This window comes from Coturnix japonica, chromosome 1 (assembly GCF_001577835.2).
Source record: "Coturnix japonica isolate 7356 chromosome 1, Coturnix japonica 2.1, whole genome shotgun sequence".
NCBI classification, from domain to species: Eukaryota; Metazoa; Chordata; class Aves; order Galliformes; family Phasianidae; genus Coturnix; species Coturnix japonica.
This window is the reverse complement of record NC_029516.1, coordinates 60,064,332-60,078,674: the sequence shown is the minus strand read 5'-3', so window position 1 is coordinate 60,078,674 and position 14,343 is coordinate 60,064,332.

Here is a 14,343-nt window from a genome sequence, read left to right as displayed (position 1 = left end):
TCCTTTCAGAGTTTTACTTGCTTTTAAGCAGAAACCTTTCCAAACGGAATTAGTCTGTCAGCGTAATCTTTACCACAGTGAGACACGATGCAAAAAAAAGTTATAAATATGCAAGATACAGACTCGCAGTCCTGCCTGAATGTTATACTAGACAAAAGTGAATGTATTCTTGTTTATTGTATACACATACATAAAACATACATGACAGGAGAGATCCTATCTTTAAAGGCACGGGGTTGTGACTCAAGAAAATAGAATTTGATTCCCAGCCTTGCTACTGAATTCTTCTGTGACTGGAGATAATACACGTAATAGCTGAGTTTCCCATTCACTCACATAGACAAAACAGTCCTTTGGGGTCAAGGACCATCTTCACTGTGTGTTTGTATGTTGCCTAGTAAAACAGCTCTGATGCAATTTTTTCATATTACAAGGAAGTTACTGATAGCTCTTTTTTTATGCCAAACATAGAACACAACGAAGGCAGTGTTGGGCAAATTCTATAATTAAGGAAAACATGTTTCTAGTTTCATTTTCTGCTGTTGTAATAAATACACAAACCACTTGTCTTACAGCACCAGTTCAAAGCATTCCAGGTTGCAGTCAGCTACTTCTCTGTTTGGGGGATATCAGTATAATATATGCTGGTACTTCATAAAGGCGTTCTTCAGACAGGCAGAAATTTGAGACAGAATTCATCAACACCTTTTCTCCAACTGCCAACGCAAAGCCGTGGCAGGGAGATGTGAAATATTCTGTAGCAGCAAAGGAACAGAGGACCTAACTAGGGAAAGCAATGAAAACAGTGCTCCCCACGTGGCAGTGCATGGGCTACAGAGCCCATGCCCAAGTCACACCAGCCAGTGTTTGTCCATGTTGCATTAGAGTCATGTGGCATTATTTTAATATATCTTCTGGAAAGGGAGCAACTTTTAAAAATGCGATACTGCACATTATCCACCATCACTCTCATTCGTCACTCTAGGAAACACCCACGTCCCCCACGTTACAGAAAGCTGCTGAGCCAAAGACCCCGGTTGCCCATTAACTGCTGAGAAGAGACCAAGCACTGCTTTCCAAACCCTGTGTCGTGATTATTTACCGCACAGACCTCTGCTTTTAAATATGTGTTTTAATTTCCTATAATCCCAGCTCCTACCATGATTATGTGGAATTCCATTTATTCTATTTGTTCTATTTTAAAAGGGATGAAATCATCTGTGCTGGAAACTATGACCTGATTGAAAGAACTGAAATGCTGCAATGTCTCAGACACAGCTCTGGCACATGAAGAAGTATAAATTAAACTCTTCTGCAGACATTTGATCTCTTGCTATGAAAAGGGATATTGTGCTTCCTCTGTTTAACAGTGTTCTCTGTCCACTGTGAAAAGAACCCTGTTTGCAATTTTTTTTTTTTTTTTTTTTTTTTAAAGTGTGGCATTTTTTTCCACTCTAAATAGGATTGCAAATTAAGCTTCGACATGTATACACACTGAGTCTATATATTACTGACTGCTGTGAACTAAGGGATGCCAATGCCAGATCTCACAGACTCATTAACTCACTGATTCAATCGTTACCAGTGCATCTAAAGCTTCTGAGCTCCAGGACTGTATATACCACAGCATTCCACAATTGCGAACCATTTTTGGTCATCAGTAACAGACAGCAAAAGACAAGGCAGCGTGTTACTCCAGTCAACAATCACTGTTTATGGCCATCAACAAAAATTCCAGCAGCCATACAAACTCTGCCCTTCTAAGCATAAGGTCAGATACCATAGAGATAATACCTTAGTTACTTTTACCGTTTCTTTATTCATGACTCTCTATTATATGTGCCTCACAAACTCTTAATATTGTTCTGTGCAGAGGGGTCTGCTTGCTCTAGTATTTTAAATAAATATGTGTAAAGCTGGGCTCACACTACAACAGCTATTATTTAGGATGCTGTAATGTAAAGTAATTCAGTAAAGTTAGCCATCTCATGTTATACATTTGCTCCAGAATTAGCTCAAATTGCCTACTTGCCTCTAGAGCTAGGCAAGCCTAAAGTGAGAATAGCCATGCTAAAAAATAGTACTTGAGCTGTTGCGGGGTTAGCAACAGATGAGGTGTGTGAACTACAGCAAATTCCCCCTCTCTTCCACAGCCAGCCAGACAACTCATATTAATAGCTAAGGAGCCTTTTGTGACAGTAAGATTCATGTTAGGGGCAGTACTCTTGTTAATACTTTGGTAAAAACAGACACTTAACAATTTCTTTACCAAATGCTTTCATCTTTCAGTGATACTGGACAAGATCTCCAGATGCTCAATACTGACCTGCCTTTGATCCCATGAAAACTGAGAAGGAAAAAATTCACTCTATGCATGCAGTGGAAGCAGACTAAAGACAACAAAAATATTTCTTCTTGTAAAACTCAGTAATAGATTTTTTGACCTATTAACCCTCCCAAACTCAGCCTTTATGCTGAGAGCTGAGCTATTTCTGTGCCATACGAGGCCACCACCAGCAACAGCATAGATTGTTTTGGAATAGTGTACAGGATAATGCAGTCAGGTTGTTCATTCAGGGCAGAATTTGATCTGGGATGTGTCTCATTTCCTATCAACCTGCAGGAGACCAGAAAAAGGAAAATAACCTTCCTCATCTTTTCCCAAACCTCCCAAGTTACTTCCTCTTTCTGGGAATTTATCCATCCCATAGAGATCAGCTGTAAGACCCTCTCTTCTAGCTGATGGTTGATCAAGCTGATGCCTGAAACAACAGTCTCCTGTCCCTGCCTTAAGACAATAGCATATCTTTAAATAGCTGAAAGATTTCCACTGAAATGTTTGTTAGAAGATTGATTTTTTTGCTAGTCATCATTTGCAATAGAACTATTTTTCCTTAAAAAAACCCCGAACTTTGTTGAGACAAAACACTTGAGTTTTTAAGCAACAAATATTTTGATACTGCCTCTACTTAATAGATTCTATCGTCTGTACTTTTCCCTAAGTTTTCCATTACCAATGGAGTCTTGCAGGAAAAACAAACAAACAAAGAAAAGCTCTTCAGTATATATTCCCTTCTTTTATTTCACAATAATATGATGCTCAGTCATTGCTCTTTGATGTTCCTTTGTGCTGGGATTTTCAAAGGAAATTAGCTTCCAAAATACAGTGACATTCAGCAGCAAAAGATTAGTGCCTAACTTCAGCTGATAGCACCGCAAATTCAGTTTCAAGAATACATATCTTTTCAGTATGCATGTTTTTTTCTCAGTACTGTTAAAATAATTGTCACCTGTGCCCTAGAGACTGACATCTTCTGCGGAGTTTAGTCCTTGTGGACATTTGTGGTGCAGTGAAAGAAATTAGTGTCCACAGGAAAACTAAAAAACCGCAATAGAAAGTGCCTGACTTTTTAGATTTTGTTGTTTGCCTCTTTATGTTATCTTTTTTTTTTTGGGGTGTGTGTTGCTTTTGTTTGCTTGTTTTTTGTCAAAACTTCTTATGTCATCTTTGGATGCTTCATATTTGTAGTTACTTTATCAGGTTTTGAACTATATATTTGAGTGCTTTATTCTAAAGTGGTTGCTCTTCTGGAACAGAGTTCAGGAATTGTTTGAGTGCCATTGGCATTAATGGATTTGTTTTGCTCTGGTAAAGAAAAGTGTTTGCAGTGAGTTGATGTCTTTGCAACTGGGCAGTTGCTCAAGAGAGAGGAGGGCTTGGATCTGGTCCCCACTAAGGGACAATGTTTTATGTGTAATGATCAGCTGAGGAAATGGACTATCAGTCAGAAGGAAGTGGAAACAGGTGTGCTTATCAATAGGCAGTTCTGTGTAAAACAAAAATGTGGGTGACAGACATCTCTAAAGACAAGCCCAGACAGACTTTGCAAGAAGCCCAAGAAAACAGTGGATGAGTGTATGGTGAGGATCTGATCCTGAGAGCACCCAGTAGTCTGGGTTCCTCTTGGGATCAAATCAGGCTTTCCTGCAAAAATGATGTTCATCTGCTCAACTTGAAGCGCTTCTAAAAATACACCTGTTGTGAAATATCATACTTGGAATTTAAATAAAAATAGCAGAAGATACCACCACCACAGAGGAGAAAGATATGGTGGGATTGCAACTGTGGGTTTATGCCTCACACCAAATCATGCCTTAAAGATGTTAAGCCTTCAAGGTAGATGCACACGGGCATGGAAGATTTCACTGCTGTTCCTACTAAAACATATATGTCCCAGTTTGTCAAGCAGTGTCCCACTGACAATGGTTACTCTGTTTGCCAGTAGTGTCTTCTGGGAGAGGAACAAGACAAACCAGAGCTATTTTGCCTTTTGTTCCAGGATTTGAACTAGCTCGCACAGGCTTCTTATGAGAATGGTGGCAGCAGTGCAAAGCTGTTCTGGGTTGGGTACTTGGAGCTTCTGTCATGGATTTTCTGAAGTCACTGAAGCCCCATGGAGCCACCAAGGTTTTCAGGAACATACTGCACCACTGTACAGTTAATGACCTTTGGGTGTGACAGCAGTTTCTTACCATCTGTATTTCCTGCAAGCTAAAATCATTGTCCAGGTTCTCTGCCTACTTTTCTGTATGTGGCTGGTATACATGGGGCTTTCTCTGAGCACTGCAGAAAAGGGTGAGAAATAGTTTGCCACCAGCTGAAATATATTCATATGCTCATTAAATGTACGGGCCCTTATGAGCTGTAAATTTCTAACTGAAATTTAAGAAATTGAATGGAAAGATTTCCTTCCCCCCACTGTTCTAACATTCCTACTTGCTGAAGAAGACTCCTCCCTTTGTTTACATATTTGTGATTAGCTGTCTAATCCTTGAAACTATCAGAGTAACAGTATATTGAGTCAAGCCACTACATATTTCAGAGTCAGAGATTCTCTCTGAGTGCCTCATTTCCTCCAGCATCCAGGATATTTTTGAGAACATATGGATGTTCTCCAACAAGCAGTTTTCCAACTCTTACAGCTATGCCGTTACACCATCCTTGTCTCAGTCCTGGTGTAGTGATGCAGCTAGCATCCCAGATGTGTCCCCTTTACTGCTTATGACTTGGAGACAGGCTGGGGTGTAGTATGCCCATTTTTGACAGCCTCTTATTAAAGTTTACCTGGGATCCTAGAAGAAAAACAACACACTGCAGTGGCATCTCTTGTAAATGCCTATGGAGTTGAAGCACGTGTCTTCATAGCTGGGAACATATTCACTCTATTTTTCCAGTAGTACACTGCTTTAAAATAGTTTTAGCATTCTGGAGAGCAGAGCTGCATGAACTTCCCAGAGGTACGCTGCTTCTGCTAACCAGGCAAAGCATTGTGCAACCCTCCATAAGGATGAGGAAAAAGCAGTAGCCAAGTCTCCTCACCAAAGCTACTTGGATTCAGTGCTGCTGAAGATTTCAGCTTCCTGAGCTGGAAAGCGATAATAATTTATCTGAATTTCACTGGTATTTATCTTACATGATGTTTCACTCCTTCAAACCAACATAATAAAGCTCTGTGACAGCAGGTATTTTCTGATGTCTCAAAATCCCACGTTATCAATGTAGCTTTAATCTATATATGGCCACATGAGTGGCAAAGGGACCACATTTCTCCAGAGTGGATATTCTCAAGAAAAAATACTAGCAAAAAGCTGCAGTAGGTCAGAACATCTGGCTCACAGTCTTGTTTCCAACTGTGGCCAGAAGTGGATGCCTGGGAAAGAGTATAAAAATAGAGCAAGAAAGGGATATTTCTCCATAATACTCTCCCAGCTTCCAACAATTTCTTACTCAGAAACTTCCTGCTCTGATGAAACTATGTCCTGGCTTCCAAAAAAGCCACCTCTGTTTTCTCTTCACACTGTAAAGCTAACAATGAACCTAACAGCTTGGACGTTCTGCTTCTTAAAACAATCTACTTGTATGTAAATGTGCTCCTACCAGTGTCTTTCCATACAAAGCTGGCTTCCCTCCAGTCATGCTACTGACCATTAGAACAAGATGCTGGAGGGCACAGCCATCCCGCATCTACTGCTCTTTGTAGTTGTTCTTATCACAAGTTACCCTTCAAAGGGAAGAAGAGGCATTGCACCAAAAGAAGGCAAAGGATGTTGTTTCCTCTCATTTCCCTCCCATCTCAGGAATGATGCGGCAATAAGGCTGGCTTTGCTCAGAAATATCAAGAAGTTATTCACAATATGTCAGTATTTCTAGTGTTCTTCCACAGCACAGATGCTCTTGAGAAGATACATATAAAAATAATAATCATAAAACTATGAGAAAAAGGTGTAGTATCTTTGTAGTATCTCTTCTGGACATTGAAAATCACTAAACCATTTTTATCAGAATCTTCTGTAAACTCTTCATTTGTCTTGATATTTGAACTGTGATGGTCAAAGTTCAAGTTGTGCTTATTATGCACTTGCTTTCTAAGGAGGGGAGGGGGCAAAGTCACATGGTGTTTTTTCTATTCTTTGATTGGCTTTTGTGACCAAGTTTCTGTTGCAAAAAGCCCCAAAAGGAAAAAAAATATATATAATATACTCTGGTTAAGAATTCACACTTCCAAGCCTAGGATTTATTTCCTATGAATGCTTATTAAAATTCAACTCCATGAATGTCCCTGAAAAGAGTTCAGAGTGGACACAAACTCTGGCAGCGTGAATTAAAGTTTCAAATGAATATTAGCCTTTCTTTTAACAGCATTCATTAAACCCTGTTTTACAGTATTAATCATAAAGACCTCTGAGAGATGTCTTTAAGCTTGGTAATGAAATTAATCCATTAATTTATGATGGAATATTTACCTTCAGACAAAAATGTAATATTACAACTATTATTATAATAGTCATTACTACTTTCTTTAAAAAAAATTTAAAAAAATGTTGTACCTTTTAGAGGCACTTCAGTAACCGTGTTGTTCCAGGATACAAAGGGCTATAGAGCATTGCCCACTCTGACTAGTCCTCTGAATGGGGCCTTTGTTTCGTGTGCTGTTTTGGTAGGAAATGGTTGCTATTTAGGTCTCCAAGAGGGAATATAAAACTATGCTCACCTAATCAAACAGACCAGTAAATACAGCAGTTAATCTGACAACTTCAAATTCCTGAATTGCATTTGGAGAAACAATTTAATACAAACAATCATGTAAAGCCTGCATTAATCATCTACCTTGGGTTACTAAGATGCATAATTTGTTTTAATGATTGCAAATTCATGGTTCTAAGTGACATTTCTAGCAGTTGAATGTTTTATTCAAACCAAAGGAGGGAAAAGGTACTGCTAATCTTTTACATCAACAGAGCTGTAAAATAAAAGCAGCGTTATCATACATATCAGGAGAGAAACATACCATAAATCTGCCTAAAAGAAAGTAGCTGTCCCATGTATTCAACGCTAAGGCAAAACAATTGCTTGTGGACTAAATCAGCTGTTTTCACCCTGGTGGCAATATGTTCCTTTCTGGGTAACTCAGCATGGTAAATGCAAATCTGGATGTATGGCTTGTTTTGCTTGAATTATTAACATGGGCTCACATTTACCTTGAACAGGTTCAGTGGGCACTTCAGAAACAAAAGGGAGAAAGGGAAAAGTGTATGCAACAAAAATTTCCACCTGCTGTTTCGGTACAATGTGGAAAGGCACTTGAGAACAACAACAGAAAAAAGCTTTCTCATTTGGATATAGTCAAATATAAGGATTTAAGTATTATATTTATGACTTGAACCTTTCAGAACAATAGCAATGCTTTGCATGCCTGTCCTTGCTGTGTAACAGGGTACTTTGGCCAAAGCTGGCTGTGTTTTTAAAGCATTACATGAATTATTTCTTCTCTCTTAAAAAATAAAAATAGAAAAAAATCCTACCTTTTAAAGGAGCCATTGTCATTTCTGGCTCAATGTTTGTTGTAGTGTCTCCTGCACAGCAGAGGGCATTTTACCTATAAAGAGTAATTATATGGTACTGGGACAATTTGAATTCTCAAATCCATGTTAGTTAAAGCTCAGATAAGTAAACTTTTACACTCCCAGGGTTCTTAATCTCCACAGAAATTACTGTTAGTTGATTGAATTAATAATCTTGGAACAATAAATTATGATGTCTTTTGTCTTACTAAGACTATCTTGCAGCATGTTTAAAAAGCACAGCTTTATGAATATTGCAACAGGATCGGGGGAGTCTTCCAACGAAGGCTCTGTGTCTGTCCCATTATGCGAAAGATTAGACTGTAAAAGCGAAATGAACAAACAGCAGCAAAAACCCAAACAACAGCAAAAGACAAAGAGAACAAACAAACAAACCTAAGGGTCAAACTTGAAGAGGCAGGGACACTGAAAAAACCCTAGTCTTAAATACAGAAATTTCCTGGGTTGCAACTCAGCCTTTTTCTGAGGGGAGCTCTTTCCTTTAACTCCTTCATTACTATTAGTACCTTATTATTTTATTTTACACAAAGTATGGAACACCTGCTTTATAAGAAGTCATGTATTCTAAAATAACAGGAGCAAATATTGATCTCTACTGCAGCCAAAATTTGGAGAAACTCTACTAACTTTAGTGGCATAATTCTGGGTCTGCCTCAATGTAGCAGTGATCACAGCCTTACCCAACAACCGAAAATGTATTTTCTTTAGAAAAGAATTAACTCAAAATGATACCGGTGGAATTAACTTAACCTTTGGAAAAGAGCACGTTCAGGCTTTTGGATATCATGTAGATAATATCCACGGCCCCATAACCTTTTCCTACTCTATATTTTTGCAATACTTATTGTAAAATACCCTAATCCATTGCTGTTAAGATGGCAGAGTAATATGATTGATTTTATTACAGTCTGGACGTATGAAAATGTTCTGTGTACCTAAACCTCACTGAATCCAGTTTGTATCAGTTCCATCAATGATCAGACATCTTGTTGTGAGGAACTGGCTGTTTCTTCTTACCTTTTCCAGGTAAGTGAGTTGGAGCAGGAACTGAGGCCTGTTCTGATAGGGACAGATTCATGGCAGGAACAGAGGCACACTGTAGTGGCAGTTCTTAACTCTGAGAAGCTGGCTGTTCTGGAGTAAGACAGGGGCTTATCTGTTGGTAATGAGGAAATTCCCCCTCACTTCAGTGTGCCAAAGTTTCATTCTAGGTTGTTTTCTCTCTTTTTTTTTAACTAGTTAGTCTCAAGGTTTCAATATTGGGACACTTCCTGAAGAGAAGCCAGACCTTTAGTAGGATGTAAATTACCTTAACTAGATAGGAATTAATGATTCTACACAAATTTGAATCAGCCTAGCACTTAGTGCAAAGACAGCTAAATCTGTATCCACACTGAAAGAAGGCAACTGCATGAGTTGTTATCTCACTTCTGATCTCCTATTTTTGATGAAGGTTTTTGAAGCTGGAGCCACAGTGCTTAGCTTATGTAAGCTTTGCTTATTACACAATGCGCTAAACATAAGTAAAAGTAGGCTGAATCATATGGGGATGAAAACCTGGCCAAAACCCCCAGAAATCACTGAGGTGGGTGTGAGGAAAATCAGCTGCTGTAATTATGATGGTGGTTGTGGGGGATAAAGGAGCAGCCAGATTTGGCTGAGTTTGAAGCAGTACTTTTTGTTTTACAGACAGAGAGTGTATTTTGTCTTGTTGTCAGATTGTTAATTTTTAACTCTAGCTGTTTGCAAGATTGCCAGTGGCCAGGCAGGAAGCAGTCCTTCAAATCCTGCCTATATCACCAGGCAGCATCCAATCACAGATCATTTTGAGAGGATTCTTTCAGTCAACGCAGGCTGTGGCCATTTTGTCTTGCTATCTCTAATCTTATTCATCACCTTTCTTTCTCTGCAGTCTGCCATAAGCCTCTAGTACACTGCAGCTTGAAGGACCACAGCATTATTCCTTGTTTCCTCAAATTATGCACTTCTCAGACCATTTGTTCTGATTTATTACATCAAACACAAAGGAAGAATTTCTATGGAAGAGTTCTACTTGACATGGCTGCCTGTCTTTTTTTGACTAAGTTTTATGCTTAGACTTAAGAATGCTTGTAGAGCTGAATTTGGCTCATGATGCTTAGGACATTTCAGGAATATTTGGATTAAAATAAAAAACAACTACTTGCTGAAAAACATTTCAGTGCATCTATTATTCAGGGACTTCAGATTGCGCCATTAAAATCTATGGAAGACTTGTCATTGATTTAATCAAGAAGAAGCTGATAGTTCAAAATCTACATCTAAAATCTAAATATTACTTTGTAGTAAAATATATCAGACAGTGCACACTGTGCAGGACAAAGCACATTTTCAGTAACACCTGCAGAAAAGAATTCACACCATAAATGGTGATCCAGTGCTACTCTTCTACATTTTTCCTACACTTCAAATTAAGATCCTCTGCTGTCTCTGCAGCAACTGAATACAATTATCTTCTCTCAAATAACATCCCTAAAGCAGATGTAATTAGGGATCTTTGGAGCCAACATATGCATATCTTAATTACAGAACCAATATGGGATACTATTTGTTCCAACATTTACTGAAAAAACCCAAACCCAACAACAACAACTACAACAAAACAGCCCTCAAAACTGAGGAACATCAAACTTAAAAGAAAGTTAGTTTTATGCTAGCACTGATGAGAATGTACTCAGCTAAACCAACCACTCTGTGACATTGAATTATTAACAAGGTGGACAGTCATCCATCCCTTAGCAATGCTGGGAGAAGGAGAAAAGATCTGATTTTTCACTACAATGATCACTTCAAACTGAACAAAGTTACTAAGTACTACTAGATCAGAGTTTTCCATGCACTCATAGCAGTTGTAAGTGGCTAAGATGCAAAGTAACTGATAAGCAAATCCTTAACTTGTAAAATTAAATTAACCCTTTGGCATCTTGTGTTTCAAAATGTTTTCAAGTTTGGCTAGCCTTAGTGTACAACTTGAGAGGGAAAAAGGAAAAAAAAAAAAGAAAAAGGTTTTCTGGGATGCTAAGATCCCAAACTTTTCTTGTGACTCAAGAAACTAAAATTAGAGATCAGAAATTATTGAAGCATTTCATACATTCATGAGATTGGATCAATATTTATGAGCACAGCAAAATATGGAAAATACTGAATGTGTAACTGCTTACTGCTTACAGCATCTGCCTATTTTTTCTTTGAACTGTCACCAGCAACTTCTCAGGAAAGCTTTTAGCATCCCATCTTTTCTGTACAGGCAAGGATATCTTCATTCGGTGGGCTAAGGCCTACAGAAAAAGAAACAGGAAACAGAAATGCTTGGTTTTCAGTCTTCACTCTGGGATTAATCTTTCCTCCAATTTCTCCCCTTGAAATTGGGAAATTCTAGCACTTACTTTCCTCAGCAGGTGGGGTTTGTAATTCCAGGGTGATAATATGCTTCACAACTGCCTAATAAATTAAAAAAATAATCATAATTCACAGATAAAGTGGGCTTCTATACAATAGTTACATTCGAATAAAAGTGAGTGAACAATAATTATCGTCAAATAATTATTTCTTAGAATAAATAAAGACATTATAATTGATACTAACAATTTATCTATTTGTTTTCCAGTTCACGCTCTCTACCCTGCACTTCTTATCATATATTATACCTTTCTTCATCTAGTTTTATTTATAACTGTTCTATTTTCAACAGATTTTTAATGCATACTTATTGCAGGTGACCTGCCCATCTCTAGGAACACTGGATATTGCCCATTCTTTAATGGTAGAAATGCACTTAAGTGTAAAGGCAAGAGGTCTGCACTGGAATGATTTTCACAAGTAGATATGACACAGGCATTGGTGTATTTCTTGTATCCTAGTTTAATTAACTGTAGGCTGTGCAGGACAAAGAAGTCAACAGCTCCAGTTAAGAGATGAACCACTAAGTGTTTTCTGGCAGAGACTGAATCTATCCAAGTTTCTTAGGTTGGGAACGTTATATGGCAACTTAAGCCAGTACTGAAGCCCAAATAACCAACTGACCAACAACCGTTTTTCAATTGCATGATATCATTTCACAAGGAAAATACTGATATTCAGAGAGAGATGCTAAGTGGTCAAACTCAGCTAAGCTAGGTCAGTCTTTTCGCCTTTTAAAATGCCTAGATTAATTTTATGATTTCATGTGGTGGGGTTTTATTTATTTATTTGTTTGTTTTAATCTGACTGAGTTCAGTGAAGTTTTTTCTTATGTAAATTGCACAAACTTGAATTACTGCTGCCCATACTTTATTATGGCACTTACTGAGTACACAGTTAAGAGTAAGGCTTGAGATCTTTCACTTCAATATCAGTGACTCAGCAGAGAGAAAAAATGGACACAAGAACTACAAATCATTAAAAACAAAGTAGATGTGACAAGAATAATTAACTTAAGCAATGTATCCCAAGTTCCCAAGACTCTAATACTCTTTATAACATATATGCCTGTGGTAGGTATTAAAGAACATGAGTTAAATGCAAAATACATATATCACAGTTTTGAAATTCAAAGCTATAAATATAGAACCATGTTTTTTTTTTTCTCTCTTGCTTGTTCATGACAGAGTAAGACTCCAGAGAAACCTAAGGTCACCTACCAGGAGTACTAACTAGAACCACAGCTGGGAGCCAGGAACACACACTTGTGTTTGAAATCAACGATGACAGCAATTGCATCGACTCCTCAGCATTTTGCTTCTCCAAAAGCAGACACAAACCAAAATTAAGTACTGTGACTGATATCTAAAAGGCCATGGCTAAATGTCCAGTAAGCATATCTCATTGTTCAGAGGGCAGGCTGCTGACAGGAGAGAGTACTTAAGGGAAAGATGATTCCTCCATTGATGGGGAACAACTGCAGTAACAGTGAGAACAGTTTTACTGCACTCATGTTCACTGCCAGTTCTTAATCAAAGCCTCGGGGCATTATTGAAATAGAAGGATTAAATAACACTATGCAATAATGAAGGACAACTAGGATCACAAATTATTTCCCTCCAACAGTGAAGGCAAAAAAGTCCGTCAGGTGCCCACCCTGTCACCCCTGACTGGCACTTTGAAACAGTCTTGCAGAAGGGGAGTGGACTAAGACACACAGGAGCTCATGGTGATATTTCTTTCTTACTGTGACTATATTAACTCCTTGTTTGTCCGACAGCTGAATCATCCCCTCCTCCCCTGGGTCATAGTTCCAGATGCTGTGAAATCCAGTGGTGAAGGCAGAGCTTATTGACTGTGGGCTTCCCTGATGCAGAGGCCTGCCAGCAAGCTGTGTACAGGCCATTTCCCCTGCAAAAATTGGCTATTTATTGAAAACTTCAGAGGAATTTCCTCCTGTCTTCCCTCTCTCCCTCTCTGCCATGGGGAAAGCCTGCATGCCAGGATGCTCTTTGGTACCAGGGAGAGCAAGGTTCAGCCTGCATCCTGCAGTAGGTGCTGCAAGGGTGTTGGGTAATGGGGGAAGAAGGATACATGTGACACATAAAGCCCATGGGGGATACATTTGAAATTGCTGAGGGATGTATGTGCTTTATTCTGTACTTATGTGCATAAGTACAGGATAAAGTTAAACATTCACGAACTTGTCCACTGAAGGTAACTGTTTTTCATGTTTACTAGGATATTACACAGGGGCTGCTCTGAAAGTAATGCCTCCTTCTTTATTATGTTGGACCACAACAACAGAGTTGGATGTTGAACTTCCCACCAATATTCTGTTACATTGCATTGCCATGTGTCAGATGGCAGCACAGGGGCAGTCTGATAAATTGACATCTGACGTGGAAGTGCATAGAAAGCAAAGGTGTGTCACTGAATTCCTCCGTGCGGAAAAAAATTGCTACAATGAATTAACTTTCACCAATGCTTGCTGAATGTTTATAGAGACCAACTGCAGATCAGCAGAGAGAAATTTCATAGAATCATAAAAACACAGAATCACCAAGGTTGGAAAAAGACTTACAAGATCATAAGGCCCGATTGTCCACCTATCACCAATAGTTCTCTATAAACCATGTCCCTCAACACAACGTCTAAACGTTCCTTGAAAGTTGGACTGCATGGGCAACATTTTCCTAGCAATGATGCCATCATAGCAGCTGTGAAACAGCATGTCATCTCTGCTGGTGTTGATTTTTACAAGTGTGTCATGCAGGCTGTTGTTCAGCATAAGAGAAAATGCACACCTAACAGTGGAGACTTACAGAACAGTGTTTTGCAGCTGAGGATTTGCTCTATCATTATTATTGTGTTCTTTGTATCTGTTGTAGTTTCCATGGAAATAAATAGCAGGCATTACTTTCAGAGCAGCCTACATTACACAACACAATTTTCATTTCCAACGCACTTAATAAAAGGCAG